Source organism: Rattus norvegicus, chromosome 6 (assembly GCF_021556685.1).
Source record: "Rattus norvegicus strain SHRSP/BbbUtx chromosome 6, alternate assembly SHRSP_T2T, whole genome shotgun sequence".
Lineage (NCBI taxonomy): Eukaryota > Metazoa > Chordata > Mammalia > Rodentia > Muridae > Rattus > Rattus norvegicus.
This window is the reverse complement of record NC_141539.1, coordinates 9664927-9680365: the sequence shown is the minus strand read 5'-3', so window position 1 is coordinate 9680365 and position 15439 is coordinate 9664927. Positions and strand designations below refer to the sequence as shown.

Below are 15439 nucleotides of genomic sequence, written 5' to 3'. Positions count from 1 at the left end.
AGGTAGCATATGGCTCAGGGGCATTAGTAGGAAAAAGAATTTTCTAATAGGAATTAACATTTATTCAGACTTTATTTTGTGGAAAGAGATCATACCAGGTGCTCAGCATATACTGTCTTCTGTGATCTCCACCCTAAGCCTATGGGAAATACCGTTATCCTGAATTTACACAGGAGAGGTATAATCTGCAGTGCTCCATAGGAATGTGTTTCAGAACCACCTCTTTCCTGAGAAGCACACATCTGCTCCCTTCAGAGAGCCTGCATTCTCTTTGATGACGTGAATTCAGAGAACATCTTCCACTTTGATTCGAAAGAAAAGGAAGTAACAGAACAAGGCTATGTTTTAGGCAAAGCAAAGCTGATTCAAGCCTGTCCTGCTGGGTTTCCTTCTTACTTCTTTCTTCTCAACCCCCAGCCCTAAATCAAAACCATCTGCTTTGTAGCAGCAGGCATCTGTGTTTCAGGGGCTCATTCCTCAGTTACCAATTACAGCTTTTTCTTCAATCATCTACTAAAAGTGAGACCTGCCACCTGCTCTAGGTGGCAGCTCACTGTCACGGCACTTTGTCCAGCCTATGTTAGGCTCTGGATTTGATGCATACGACCGAGAATTTAAAAAAAAGAAAATAAATAAACTACCACCACCACAACAAAAACTTTGGAGCAGTCATGGTGGGGCATGCTTGTAATTCTAGCCCCAAGCAGGCTGAGGCAGGAAGATTGTGAGTTGGGAGGCTGGCCTCATACTGGCTTTGGTAATATCCCCAGTGATAAGCAAAATACAACGTATTTAATAAGAGACTCAAAAAAAAAGATAAGAAACGCAATTGAGAACATTGTAATTAAAAGCACACACTGCTTACTATAAATAACAAGAAACCACTCTGAAGGGAACCCCTTTGATTGTAACAGTATTCATATTTCTTTCTGTATTTAGGTGTTAGTAGGGCTTAAATAATACCTAATGTTAGACAACTTTATTATCTTTAGAAAAGACAATAGTAATCATTCATCAACTTGAGTTGCAAATTAGAATTAAAAATATTTTACAACCACAGTAATGATAGCTTTCATGTTTGTAAACCCTTGCTTTGTAATTTAGACATGGAAACTTAAACTTCATTATTCTGGTTGTAAATCTCATTTCTTCATATCCTTTAAGCCTATTACTTAACAAAAAGTGAAGTCAAACTTGTTTACCTATTGTATGAGCCTCCATATGCTAGAATTATAGACACACGTGACCACACCCACTTTCCATTTTGTATGTTTATCTAGTCATTGATGGAAGTTGTCATGGCTATTTGCTTGTCAAATGCAGGCATGTGTGCCAAAACCTTAATTCATCTCACATCATAGTCAGTCTATATTGAAGAAGATAAGTTACTCTGAAAATATGCTTAATTTTTTTTATAAATCAAACATAACAATCGACATTGAAGTTACCTTAGAGTGTTCCTGAAATGCCAGTGGATTAACTATTTTATACTGTAAGCCTCAGAATCAGATTGTAGTGTTTTGTTACATCTCATTCGTTCCCCACCATTTCTTTTCTTTCTATTGTATAATGAATATGAAGGTATAAAGCATAGATATCTAACTGTAGAGTTTGTAGGACTCTTTGTGACTGGATAGACATACTACTGGGTTTACTGCTATGAACAGATGCCATGACCAAGGCAAGTCTTATAAATAACAACATTTAATTGGAGCTGGCTTACTACAGGTTCGGAGGTTCATCCATTATTATCAAGGCAGGAACATGGCAGCATCCAGGCAGGCATGGTGCAGGAAGAGCTGAGAGTTCTACATTTTCATCAGAAGGAAGCCAGGGAAAGACAGGCAGCTAGGAGGAGGGTCTCCAAGCCCACCCCCACAGTGACACACTTCCTCCAAGAAGGCCATACCTATTAACAGTGCCACTCCCTTGGCCAACCATATGCAAACCATCACAGTTAGTCTCAGATATTCTAATATGACTAACTATTCCAGCATTTTCTGTATTTGAAGATCATTAGAGTGAACTCTTTAAGGTCAACTTATCCAGATCTATTCAAATAACTTAAGAACAACATGATATAGCATGTCTCCCTATGGATGGATGATCAATATATTGGATAAGGATCTTAAAAGTATTATTGGCTTTAAGAACTCTGTAAACAATCAAGCCAGACTTAGGATTTTTCTATAATGTAGTTCCCCTGTGAATAGGCTGGCACAATTCAGGAAAAGGTTATTTTTAGCAGATATTTTAAAAGGACAATATCTCTGTCAAGGTCGATCTCCTCACACATTATTAGAAGTGTGATACAGAAAGCAGTTAGGGATAGAGGTATATAGCCCAAAGAGGACCATCTTTTAAATGAGAGGCTCATGACTTATTTAAGTATGATTCTATTAAGCTCTTAAAACTAGTGATCTAGTCTTAATGTTAATGTAAATCCTTAAGCGCATGTTCCAAAAGTTTGTGTTTTTTTTTACCACAACTTATATGTATTTGAAAGGAACATATTTAACTTTATTTAAAACATTCAATATGTAAATATATCAACAATAATATATCAAATAATAATACATAAATACAATTTTTGATTTTGTTGTCAGTTTAATATAAATTTGATAAAAACAAAATGAAACATCACAGGAAATTAAATATAACCAAAGAAGTAAATCCTTTCACTGTGAAGTATGACTGTGCTCCCTTAGAGCCATGTCTAAATACTTTACTTTTTCTCAATAAAACAACTTTATTTGATAATTCAATAACTTTCAGTTTCAAAGGCACCTATTTGGACTGAAATATAAATAAACATTACATACCAAATTGCAAATTCTGAAGGTATTTATTTTTTAGATTCTGTTGCAGTGAATCATTTCTAGATCAATCCTGAATCTAACAAAGGAAAAGCGGATGGTAGTCTGATTGTGCATTCATACCACTCAAACCTAGAGTATACCATACTTCTTTTATTTTTCAACCATGCTTCTACCTAAGCTATTGTTTATGTCACATTTCCTTAATCTTTCAAGCAAGATAGAAATTGGAGGGGCCTTTAGAGATTTAAAACTTTCTTCTAGTTGTAAATGTAACTTTTTTGGCCTGATATAATTGTCATCTTGGAGACTTGCTGACAAATAAGCTCACCCCTTTTCAGTTATTTCTGATCCCTGGTTTGCTGGTTCAACTCAACTCTTCTGGCTCTAAATCTTCTCTAAGCTGAGTGATTCAATTTGGCTTCTCTCAGCTTCTCACTGAATTGTTCTGCTTAACCTCAAACGAACTCTGCAGTTCTTTTAATCTGGCTCCTTCTTATTCTCTGGCTTCAACTGTCTCTGCTGACCTACATTCAACTCCACTGCACTGTACTCTCATCTGACTCAGCTCCCAGCACACTGAGGAACTGAACTCCTTTTTGTCTGTACTGCTCTTATGTACCGATTCTCCCAAGAATTTGGGCTATATCTGACCCATTTTGTTTAATATTTCTCTGACTGTTTACTTTGCCTGCCCCTGAATTGTTTGGAATTAAAGATGGGCAGTAAGGTCATGTCAGAATTTCAGCAGTATCACACAGACCTAGAAGTTCTTTGGATGTGATCAGAGCATATCTGGATTAAAATTCTTCTACACTAATATTATTACCTTGCCTTTACAAAAAAATTGGAGATTTTAGTTTGGCAACAGTGAAGTCATGCTGGAGTGGCTCTCAGCAGGTTGAAGAATTAGCATACTGGCTCTGTGCTGTGGATGGCCCCAGAAGTAATCTGAATGCAGGATAACAATCTGTTCAGCTTCCAGTCTGATGTCTACTCCTATGGCATTGTGCTGTATGAGCTGATGACTGGTGAGCTTCCCTACTCCCTCATCAACAACTGAGACCAGATCGTCTTCATGGTGGGCTATGGGTATGCTTCCTCATATCTTAGCAGGCTCTACAAGAACTGCCCCAAGGCAATGAAGAGGTTGGCGGCTGACTGTGTGAAGAAAGTCAAAGAGACAGGCCTTTGTTTCCCCAGAGCCTGTCTTCCACTGAGCTGCTTCAGCACTATCTGCTGAAAATCAACAGGAGAGCCTCTGAGCCTTCCTTGCATCAGGCAGCTCTCACTCCAAGGCTACCAGTCTTCTAGCTGAAGTTGTAGCTGTTCTTAGACCACCAGGGGACCAAGAAGAGTCAGCAAGCACTACTTTCTGTTACTTTCTGGGCAGAAGACATGTTTCCAGAAAAGCTGCTGTTCAGGACCTAGACTACTCACAGGGCCTTAACTTCATATTGCCTTCTTTTCTACACTTCCTCTCCCAGGAGTGGAAGCTGTCCACCGAGCCAGCCTGCTCTGCTCCAGAGGTACACAAGTCAGCTGAGGATTTTTTAGGACAAATGGCCTTGGAGAGAAGGCAGGGGACTCTGGCTACTGCAGGGACATGTAATTGGGAACTTGGCTCCTTGAGCCTATCTATATGTCGCAGGGCACAGACAGTGGTGTGGTGCCAGTTTTGTGTATGGACTCCTGACCACCTGGGAGAGCTTGCTTTGGTACTACAGAACTTCACTTTGTGGACACACTTTCCTCTTACTGAGTCTAAGGTGTGTACGGAGGATGGCTTTCCAAGCACGGTGCTCCACCTCCTGGCGGCCTCCCACAGCTTCTTCCAGGAGCTGCCCCTATTGGGTGGGCGTCAGCCCAGCCCTATCTCTATAGTCACATCCTTGTCTGTAAGAAAGCCAGCAATACAGGTTTTCTTAAAGATTTGGGGTTTTAATTTTGTTTTTATTGAGCCTGATTAAATACAGTTATCGGATGGTTCCTCAATTATGTTATTTTAATAAAATAAAATAAATTTAAAAAGTCTAAATACTTTATATTATCCATCCACTTGCCTAGCAATTGTAAAATCTATCATGGATTCAATGCAATATAAGTGGGAAAATATTAGGGAGTTACTTTCATAGAGTAAAAGGCTTAAACCCAATTCATATTTCAGCGCAAAAATGAAGTGTTCACTTATTAAATATTTAGTATTTTAGACTATCATCTCTCTATTTGCAGTGATTCAGAAAATGGCTTACTCTTCGGTGGCTATTAAAATTCCTGAAATATAATCTGATTTTGTTTTTCTCCACCTTCAGGTTCCAGAAAAAATAAGAATTTAAATTTTAATCTAGAAGACACAAACTATTTCTATCAGTAGGCAGTTAGAACATCCTTGGGTCAGGGAAGAGAAGACAGTTTACAATGATATACACATGTCTCCCGGAACCAGACCAAGGTCACTGCCATGTTTCACCTCAGTTGCCAAACACCTGTCAGACAGCAGTGATTGAGGGAACCTCCTCCATGAGATGAATCTAAATGGCTCTGTGAAGGAGGAACAATACACTATCTTTTCTCTTCAACACAGAAAACATGAAAATGTATTTGTCAAATTCCTATGTAAAAATACAGTATTTGAGGTATTCATTTGTATTATTCATTTAGTCAGCCAATTTGATTTCTTCACTGAACCTGCCATAATATTCCTCTCCCATGAACATTGGGTAATGCATATTCATTATGAGGGAAATGTATGCTTCACATAGTTCCATTATTCGATTAAGGTCAAAACATTCTAAAGCAGTCCTCTCAGATCAGTTGTTGGCCTCAGAGCCTAAGATCCACCTAATTCTATTTATTCTTTATGCTAAACATCTTTTTGGAATAGCCCTTATTCAATCTAGCACTGAGACCACTATTTCCTTCAAAAACTTTTGACAGTTTGTCTTTAAAAGAGTCCCACACATGGTTTTTTCTATTACCTTACATAGATGAAGACAGACATTTCTTGAATATTTTGAAACTTGAGAGCGAACCAAAGTATGTGTATGCTGAGTGCTCCTGTCTTTTAAAGAGTCAGCACCTGGTACTTCAAAAACCATTCATATCACTAATAAGCATTTTACACTCAGAAAACTTGTTATAATATAAACAGCCACAGTAAGTAGCATTATTAGCAGAAACCTTTGGCTGAGTTCCATATACATATATTCAATTTTTTTGAATACCTCTTAAAATAATTTTCTGTTGCTTGACATAACACAGAAATTAAGCAGCAAAATAAGGAGGCTAGGACTTTAACAGTAACTTTCTAACCTTGAAAGCAGGCAGAGAAACTATGTATCTAGGTAAGAGGTTCAGGAATCTTAAAAGAATAATAGAGTTTGAAAAGGTTTTCATGGGTAGTGATCACACTTAAAACCTTGCCTGCAGACAAACGATATGTGTTACTGTTTTAAGTGTGTCTATGTGTGTTCATGTGTGTGTAGATGAGGATGTGTGTATTCATGTGGGGTCCAGAGGTCAACATCTGGTGTCTTCCTTCTTCTCTCTTCATTTTATATCTTTAGGTCTCTCACTGAGCCTAAAGATCAACTGGATTGTGGAGGTTGATGTGGTTATGCAGGTGAAGGCAGACACGATAAAATGAGGCCTGTCATTGGACGAGAAGGAATGGAGTTGGGAACAAAGTTTTAGAAGGAAAGGGAGAAGCAGAAAGGAGGGAGAAACAACATGGAGGCAGAATAAACGATCCTTGCCATGCATCTCTACATAGATAAAGGTTGTTATGAATATTTCTTAAGGGATGGATTTCTAGAATTCAGTTTATCTTATCTAGGTGAGTGGTTTATATCCTTATCAATTGGTTGTGAGTTTATTGTGTGGATGTATTGTGGATTGAGAATTTAACATGTAAATCTGATTGTTGAGTTGCAGAGTCAAGATTACACCAGTAGCTCGGAGTTTATACTTTAACTACCTGAGGGCTGTGGATGGGAGTGTGGAGAGAGTCTGTGGCAGGGAGCCACCATAGATCAGCCCAATGCTAGACTTCTAGAACCCTTATTCTACCTGGGAGCTGGAACCAGAGAGTTTGCAGCCAAAAGAGAACTGCCGGGAGAGATACCAACCAGAGATGAATTATGGTAGTTCCAAATGGCCCTCCAATGCCAGAACTGACTCTAGGGACCAGCATTGTGTCACGCTGCAATGGCTCACTGACCACCTGGGCCTGAGAGTACTTGGGGGCAGCGTGCAACTGCTGAGTTAAAAGTACTCCGCAGTGGTCTTCCTGGTTGCTGCCGCTGCAGAGAGCCCCTGGGCAGCACCCCACGAGCGAACCTGAGCCTCGGGACCACAGGTAAGACCAAATTTTCTGCTGCAAGAAAGCTGCCTGGTGAGCTTGGGACACACGGAAGCAGAATTTCTCTAGGACCGGGCACGTTCTGTGTTTACCGGAAGTCCCACACCCTCGGATCCCGGCCCGCAGCAGCTCTCTGCTCCCAGACCCCGTGAGAGAGAGACCCAACCGCCTGGTCAGGTGGGCACTCCTGAGGCTGCAGAGCGGAAGAGACCAACAACACTGCTCACCCCTGCCCACATCCCTGGCCCAAGAGGAAACTGTATAAGGCCTCTGGGCTCCCGTGGGGGAGGGCCCAGGAGCGGCAGGACCCCTGCCTGAGACACTGCCGGAACCTGAAAGAAACAGACCGGATAAACAGTTCTCTGCACCCAAATCCCGTGGGAGGGAGAGCTAAACCTTCAGAGAGGCAGACAAGCCTGGGAAACCAGAAGAGACTGCTCCCTGCACACACATCTCGGACGCCAGAGGAAAAAGCCAAAGACCATCTGGAACCCTGGTGCACTGAAGCTCCCGGAAGGGGCGGCACAGGTCTTCCTGGTTGCTGCCGCTGCAGAGAGCCCCTGGGCAGCACCCCACGAGCGAACCTGAGCCTCGGGACCACAGGTAAGACCAAATTTTCTGCTGCAAGAAAGCTGCCTGGTGAACTCAAGACACAGGCCCACAGGAACAGCTGAAGACCTGTAGAGAGGAAAAACTACACGCCCGAAAGCAGAACACTCTGTCCCCATAACTGACTGAAAGAGAGGAAAACAGGTCTACAGCACTCCTGACACACAGGCTTATAGGACAGTCTAGCCACTGTCAGAAATAGCAGAACAAAGTAACACTAGAGATAATCTGATGGCGAGAGGCAAGCGCAGGAACCCAAGCAACAGAAACCAAGACTACATGCCATCATCGGAGCCCAATTCTCCCACCAAAACAAACATGGAATATCCAAACACACCAGAAAAGCAAGATCTAGTTTCAAAATCATATTTGATCATGATGCTGGAGGACTTCAAGAAAGACATGAACACACTTAGGGAAACACAGGAAAACATTAATAAACAAGTAGAAGCCTACAGAGAGGAATCGCAAAAATCCCTGACAGAATTCCAGGAAAACACAATCAAACAGTTGAAGGAATTAAAAATGGAAATAGAAGCAATCAAGAAAGAACACATGGAAACAACCCTGGATATAGAAAACCAAAAGAAGAGACAAGGAGCTGTAGATACAAGCTTCACCAACAGAATACAAGAGATGGAAGAGAGAATCTCAGGAGCAGAAGATTCCATAGAAATCATCGACTCAACTGTCAAAGATAATGTAAAGCAGAAAAAGCTACTGGTCCAAAACATACAGGAAATCCAGGACTCAATGAGAAGATCAAACCTAAGGATAATAGGTATAGAAGAGAGTGAAGACTCCCAGCTCAAAGGACCAGTAAATATCTTCAACAAAATCATAGAAGAAAACTTCCCTAACCTAAAAAAAGAGATACCCATAGACATACAAGAAGCCTACAGAACTCCAAATAGATTGGACCAGAAAAGAAACACCTCCCGTCACATAATTGTCAAAACACCAAACACACAAAATAAGAAAGAATATTAAAAGCAGTAAGGGAAAAAGGTCAAGTAACATATAAAGGGAGACCTATCAGAATCACACCAGACTTCTCGCCAGAAACTATGAAGGCCAGAAGATCCTGGACTGATGTCATACAGACCCTAAGAGAACACAAATGCCAGCCCAGGTTACTGTATCCAGCAAAACTCTCAATTAACATTGATGGAGAAACCAAGATATTCCATGACAAAACCAAATTTACACAATATCTTTCTACAAATCCAGCACTACAAAGGATAATAAATGGTGAAGCCCAACATAAGGAGGCAAGCTATACCCTAGAAGAAGCAAGAAACTAATCGTCTTGGCAACAAAACAAAGAGAATGAAAGCACACAAACATAACCTCACATCCAAATATGAATATAAAGGGAAACAATAATCACTATTCCTTAATATCTCTCAATATCAATGGCCTCAACTCCCCAATAAAAAGACATAGATTAACAAACTGGATATGCAACGAGGACCCTGCATTCTGCTGCCTACAGGAAACACACCTCAGAGACAAAGACAGACACTACCTCAGAGTGAAAGGCTGGAAAACAACTTTCCAAGCAAATGGTCAGAAGAAGCAAGCTGGAGTAGCCATTCTAATATCAAATAAAATCAATTTCCAACTAAAAGTCATCAAAAAAGATAAGGAAGGACACTTCATACTCATCAAAGGAAAAATCCACCAAGATGAACTCTCAATCCTAAATATCTATGCCCCAAATACAAGGGCACCTACATACGTAAAAGAAACCTTACTAAAGCTCAAAACACACATTGCACCTCACACAATAATAGTGGGAGATTTCAACACCCCACTCTCATCAATGGACAGATCATGGAAACAGAAATTAAACAGTGATGTAGATAGACTAAGAGAAGTCATGAGCCAAATGGACTTAACGGATATTTATAGAACATTCTATCCTACAGCAAAAGGATATACCTTCTTCTCAGCTCCTCATGGTACTTTCTCCAAAATTGACCATATAATTGGTCAAAAAACGGGCCTCAACAGGTACAGAAAGATAGAAATAATCCCATGCGTGCTATCGGACCACCACGGCCTAAAACTGGTCTTCAATAACAATAAGGGAAGAATTGCCACATATACGTGGAAATTGAACAATGCTCTACTCAATGATAACCTGGTCAAGGAAGAAATAAAGAAAGAAATTAAAAACTTTTTAGAATTTAATGAAAATGAAGATACAACATACTCAAACTTATGGGACACAATGAAAGCTGTGCTAAGAGGAAAACTCATAGCGCTGAGTGCCTGCAGAAAGAAACAGGAAAGAGCATATGTCAGCAGCTTGACAGCACACCTAAAAGCTCTAGAACAAAAAGAAGCAAATACACCCAGGAGGAGTAGAAGGCAGGAAATAATCAAACTCAGAGCTGAAATCAACCAAGTAGAAACAAAAAGGACCATAGAAAGAATCAACAGAACCAAAAGTTGGTTCTTTGAGAAAATCAACAAGATAGATAAACCCTTAGCCAGACTAACGAGAGGACACAGAGAGTGCATCCAAATTAACAAAATCAGAAATGAAAAGGGAGACATAACTACAGATTCAGAGGAAATTGAAAAAATCATCAGATCTTACTATAAAAACCTATATTCAACAAAACTGGAAAATCTGCAGGAAATGGACAATTTCCTAGACAGATACCAGGTATCGAAGTTAAATCAGGAACAGATAAACCAGTTAAACAACCCCATAACTCCTAAGGAAATAGTAGCAGTCATTAAAGGTCTCCCAACCAAAAAGAGTCCAGGTCCAGACGGGTTTAGTGCAGAATTCTATCAAACCTTCATAGAAGACCTCATACCAATATTATCCAAACTATTCCACAAAATTGAAACAGATGGAGCACTACCGAATTCCTTCTACGAAGCCACAATTACTCTTATACCTAAACCACACAAAGACCCAACAAAGAAAGAGAACTTCAGACCAATTTCCCTTATGAATATCGACGCAAAAATACTCAATAAAATTCTGGCAAACCGAATTCAAGAGCACATCAAAACAATCATCCACCATGATCAAGTAGGCTTCATCCCAGGCATGCAGGGATGGTTTAATATACGGAAAACCACCAACGTGATCCATTATATAAACAAACTGAAAGAACAGAACCACATGATCATTTCATTAGATGCTGAGAAAGCATTTTACAAAATTCAACACCCCTTCATGATAAAAGTCCTGGAAAGAATAGGAATTCAAGGCCCATACCTAAACATAGTAAAAGCCATATACAGCAAGAATACAGCAAATACAGAGGCGAATGCCAGCAGCAAACCACTGAACTGAGAATAGGTCCCCTATTGAAGGAATCAGAGAAAGAACTGGAAGAGCTTGAAGGGGCTCGAGACCCCAAAAGTACAACAATGCCAAGCAACCAGAGCTTCCAGGGACTAAGCCACTACCTAAAGACTATACATGGACTGACCCTGGAGTCTGACCTCATAGGTAGCAATGAATATCCTAGTAAGAGCACCAGTGGAAGGGGAAGCCCTGGGTCCTGCTAAGACTGAACCCCCAGTGAACTAGTCTATGGGGGGAGGGCGGCAATGGGGGGAGGGTTGGGAGGGGAACACCCATAAGGAAGGGGAGGGGGGAGGGGGATGTTTGCCCGGAAACCGGGAAAAGGAATAACACTCGAAATGTATATAAGAAATACTCAAGTTAATAAAAAAAAAAAAGTACTCCGCAGTGCCATATGGCCTTATGGTGCTCGAGCTGGAGCAGGATGAAAGGTTCCACCTTTTAAACATATTTACCACAACAGGATTGCTGGGCTAGCAGGCAAGGGCACAACTCCTCTTGTCTCTGCCTCGCCAGCATGGGGATTACAGTCACAACTCCTACTTGGGCTTTTCACTTGAGTGCTAGGTATCGAATTCAGGCCTTTATTCGGGTTACTAAGGCATTTTACCAAGTCCTTGTTTTCTACAGCATCTGACTTGCCTTTTTTCCTTAAACACAACATATTTTTTCTCTTCCTAAAGATACATTGAGTAACTAATGGCTTCTTGGATAAAATAGCATGACTTTAATTTGCTACTCTCTGAATATTTCACCCATGGCATGAACAATACTACTCTTTCATAAATAGAAGAAACAGCCTCTTGAAGATTTACTGTGGGACCTCAGAAAAGGCTTGTAGTATCTTGACTATCTTTGTATAAATTTTATGTGCCTCCAATAAAAGACATTAATCTAATAGAAAGCTTCATATGGTAAAATGCGAAGGACAATGATATTGATTAATAAACTTCATATTTGAGTAATAGCATCTCATCAAATACTAAAGGAGCAGACTTTGTTATCATTTTATCAGTCCACTGACACTGTCAGTCTCATGATCAGAGATAATTTCATATTATGAGATCTTGAGAGAACACAAGTTCAGAAACCATTAAGAAATCCATGTGTAGCAGTAAACTTACTGGCGCCTGGTCTAGACTCTCCACTCACTTTATGGAGATGTCGTTGAATAGAACTCTGCATGTGTATATAAAAGTTCACATGTGATGGAACTACGTTATGTTTTAAGTCAACTTGGTCATATATTTATATTACATTTGGACACTCAAGTGTATAGAATGTATATTTAAATAAAATAGCTAGATGGACTCATCTAAAATGTCTAGCCACCTATTATTTTTGTGATTTTTTCAATAAAAAAATAATCACTACAAAATAGCTTATAGTTAGTGTATGCACCTGTTAAAGTAACCACACACACACACACACACACACACACACACACACACACACACACACACATATATTCCATGTTAAATCACAAGGTCACATGTCATAGAACCATTGTATTTATGTAACACTCAAAAATTACAATGAAATCTTACACAAAAAAGTAGAAAAAGTCTGATTTCTATCTTAAAAATGTTCTTTATAAAGCAGTGTCCAATCCAATAAATAGGAATCATACACTCTTTATAAAGACTGGGGTATAGGTGTCTATGTAAAATAATTCCAACTCATTTTGTAGAGAAACATCAATATATCTGTACAAATAATTTTATTTAACATTATATGAACTGTATAATGTGTACTATATATGCTATACAATTTCACTTGGATAGTGTGATTTTAAGTATTATACTATATATAAAATATATATTTCATACATGTGGAAAGTTCATTATAACTGTTTATAAAATATATTAAATGTTTCAGTGTGCTTAAGTCTCTATTTGTTGAATTATTCACAGTTATGGTTTAATTAATAATTTTTATGTCTATTGTGACTTTTTAGATATCCATCAAAATAAATGATGGAAAACAGTAAAACATTCTCTCAAATTCTGTATCTTTACATCCTTATTGCTTTCTATTTTTTTTATAATGTGTCTTCAGTTATGCTCTGTGCTCCTGAGGATATATTGATAATATATAGCATTAGTATCTAAAACTATATTGTACCACTTTCGTACATGTTTGACAATAAAAATTATCCTTGATTTTCATCAATTTCATGTGGTTTAAACCAATGGTTTTTATAAACAGCCTTTTCATGGATTTACATTTGATTAACATCCCCATAAGAAGACTTTATACACACAGTCAAAAACAGATTTAAATAATTAGTGCTTTCATTGAGGGTAATAAGTGTGGACACAGATCCACAATGCAGAATCCTTGAGCTGGTTTAATTAAAGGCTCAGTGTTCACATTTCAGCCGTTCTTCCCTGTTTTCCACCTCCACACAAACATTACCATGGAAATAAGCACAGCACCCTACATCATTGGAATGTTACCATCTTCATGGTTTTCTTTATCCTATTTCTGATGACACCAATCTTTTGTAATTAAAAAGAGATTGTCTGTTCTATAAAGATTTAAAATAAAAGATCATATTTCAAATGCTATGCACTTCATGTTCTCAGGAAGATGATTTTAAAAGAGATCAACAACTATGGAAACTGAATATGTGTCACTCATTACATGGAAAGGTAACCATGGCAACTTTATGCAAAATGCAATCGCTATTTACTTTATCTATGATGATAATACGGAAGCAAGGTTTCATCTCAAATTTTAAACAGCGTGAGTGTAAAACTCTTCTGAACTGAAGTTGAGAACGAGCTTACTTTTCCATTATCTTTCTTCTCTTCATCATTCCTTAACCCTGGAAACCTGCTGTGATGTGAGCTCTCAAATTAAACCTCTCATGTTTTTTACTTATAATACCAGCATATTATCACAAGTTTAAATTTGGGCAGTACCTCCTAGCATAGGTTTCCTTAAACTTTCCTAATGCTGAACAGCTTTAGGCCTGAAAAAGTTTAAACAATTATATATACACACACACACACATATGTGTGTGTGTTATATTGTACATATGTAAAATATGTTATATAGATATGTTACATGTATTTGTATTGTGTGCTCAAATATTTATGAATAAATAATAAAATTATTTAAAAACAAGTTTTGTATGTATATAATTTTATGTTTCATGAAATCTGAATGCAAATTTGAATACTAATAAAGTCAATGTCATTTATTTTCTACACAAGGTATTAAAAGTTAGCTTTTCGCTGCTGGACACAGAGCTTTTTCTAATTTTTCTGAATTTATCAATGTTCTGATTTCATGTTCATCAATTCCAAGAAAGTTGATTTATGTAAATATGGAATGTAAAATTACAGAACTATTTTTTAGGGCAATTTCTGAAGTTGGTAAATACTCTGTTTTAATCCCAACCCAAAATTCATTGAGTGATTTTTAAAATCTCAGATCAGCAAGTGAAATGACTATTTTTAAAATCAGAGATTCACAGAACAAGCAAAGCCATTACTAATTGGATACTTCTAGACTAAAAAATGACAGGAAAATATTTAACTTTTTTTATAGCTAGCTTTTCTGCCCCTAAGAGGAAGAAATGTTATATGCATAGTAAATGTCATGCAGATTTTGTAGCATACTCTAATCTGAGCCTATATCTTTCCAGGAGCAGATACTCTCATCCTGTGGTCAGTGTACTTAATGTAAGGTGCCTATGTTGTTGTTTTGAACCAAGACTATAGTACAGTCATGTGATATGACAGAAGGAAGCGCTGCCCCCAACAAATGCCTTGGCTTCATTATGCATTTAATTTTTAATTAAATTTTGATTGGCATTTATACAGAAATGCTAAACTGTTGTCAATTTTCTCACAACCCTCAAATTCATTTCATTTATTGTAACATATTAATTTGTTCTTTGACAATTTCATATGTGTATGGTGAATGCATCCTGATTACCGTCACACCACCCTTTCTGAGGCCCATTAACTTCCTTAATCCTTGCCCCTAAAAATCCCTTTCCCCTACTCCCGTCTTTGTAATCAGGGTGATCTGTGTGATGACAAGTTTGGAAATATCCACTATAGCCTGGTGGGCTCATCAGTGGATATAGTGACAACATCTACCATTCTCCCAGAATGTACCTAAAGCAAGAATGAAGGAACACAGCCCTATGAGCCCCTCTCAGACCATTACTGACAATATTCCATACACTCAGTTACATGCCCCATATATGTTTGAAGAGGTTATGTCTGAGGATGCCCAAAAGACAAATGCTCCAGAAGTGGGAAATAACCTCTGCAAGTGCATTATCCAGCTGGAGGCCCG

The 15439-nt window shown here is 38.6% G+C and overlaps 1 protein-coding gene across 45 annotated transcripts in view; it reads right to left on the bottom strand.

Moving 5' to 3' along the window:
- Nrxn1 (neurexin 1) overlaps positions 1–15439 on the bottom strand; it is a 1143874-nt gene that overhangs the window by 878279 nt on the left and 250156 nt on the right.